The following is a 1,746-nucleotide window of genomic DNA, read 5'->3' as shown; positions in this document are numbered from 1 at the left end:
TTCGTCCTATTGATTGGGACATATCAACCACATCGATCCCTGTCCACAAGATTTGGAGCTTTTCTATAAGTGGTGCCAGATAGATGTCCACGTTCTTTGCTTTGTACTTTCCTGGGAACAACAGATGACCCTTCTTGATAGCTAGCCATGGTGGAAGATTAAAAAAATTATCCAAGAAAATACGCCACGTGATCCATGACAAACTTCGTAATCCAATGGGTTTACTTCGTCCATTGCTAGACCAAAGCGGATACATAGAGGCTCATTCTAAAATGTAGGCCAATTTTTATCTATGTGCTTCCATGCACGAGAGTCAGCAGGTACCCAGCACATCATCTATCGATCTAGTATTTGAGTGCCATGTCATTAAAGAGGCTATAGACTTGCACCTGAACATGCTCTTTATTCTTGGAATGGAAAGTGCCGAAGGACCTTTGAAGGGATAAATTTTCCTTGTGTGTCCTCTCTATACCTGTTTGATCCACAATTGCCACACTCTTCCAAATTTACATACTCATTGCAAAAGAGTAATAATCATTAGGTCATGCATGTATTTTGTGATAATCCAAGCCCAAGTTAGTAAGACTGGACGGGTAGGGGGCATGTGATTGCCTTCCGGTAAGTTTTGCTCATTGAGCAACCTGTCGTACATCAACAAGTGGACACAACAATCATATTATTGAACTGTAATTTGCACTTTGGTATGATTAGGATACAATGTATTTCCTAAAAAGCTATGTGACGGAGGCGTCAGACCACCCGTAGAGAGACTGCAAATTAAGCATTGCCAAAGCGGTATGGAGAACTGAAATCTTGCCCTCTTGATCGTTGCTATCATGCCGTCGATACGGACGAGATGACTAAGGTTGGTTTGCAGTATTGCCATGAATGTTGTTGCCTTCTATGTTTTTAATGATGGGATCCATGTGAAAGAACGCGTCTAGCATCTCCTCCCTCTCTACTTCTTGAAATGTGGAATCAGGTATTGGTTGGGTGGACTCAATCGATGGCTATTCGTTTGAAATCGTCTTCTTAGGGATGAATATCTACTTGCAGAGGTTGATCTACTACCTCCGTACCATGAGATCAATAAAACAGGTCTTGTAGTTGCTCTATGAGAAGGAGACTATGATTGCGTATGTGTTGGTCGCAAATTTTTTGTTTTTGAAAGATCTGATGCTTGCAATACGCACAAGGAGACACCATCCTATCATCCATACTTTATTTACCAATGATGCAAAAAATAATTAAATCACTCTTGTAATAAGTACACACCACCAACTACATGACAATACATGACAACTTCACATTCTCTAGCCATTAGGAAAAGTTTGGACTAGAAAATGGGCCTTGTAAGAATTGTTGATGTGGCATAGCTTTCAAAAAGTGGGGATCGGTAAATTTTTTGCAAATAAGATCCAAAGTTTTCGGAGGTTGGATATTTAGAATCTACTCTTCAAATGCTATCTATTGATATATAGCATGCATGTATCGGACATTGCCTTCATGTATATCTAGAAAAAGGTGATTTTAGATTACCGTAATGGTAACAAAACCTAGCTGATTGAAAAAAAATGGCATAAATTTCATAGAAGTCATCCAAACGTTTTGGAACTTGGCTCTTTAGAATCCATTTTTCAAGATCTTTCCAATGATACATCATATCATGGGGTTCTAAGCAATATTTAGAGGGGTCTACCGGGCTGCTTTCTTTTGTACAACTTTGATGATGTGGCACTTTAAAAA

Source organism: Adiantum capillus-veneris, chromosome 22, assembly GCF_014529385.1.
Source record: "Adiantum capillus-veneris isolate H3 chromosome 22, ASM1452938v2, whole genome shotgun sequence".
Lineage (NCBI taxonomy): Eukaryota > Viridiplantae > Streptophyta > Polypodiopsida > Polypodiales > Pteridaceae > Adiantum > Adiantum capillus-veneris.
The sequence above is the reverse complement of the archived record's forward strand: the minus strand, read 5'-3'. Positions refer to the sequence as shown.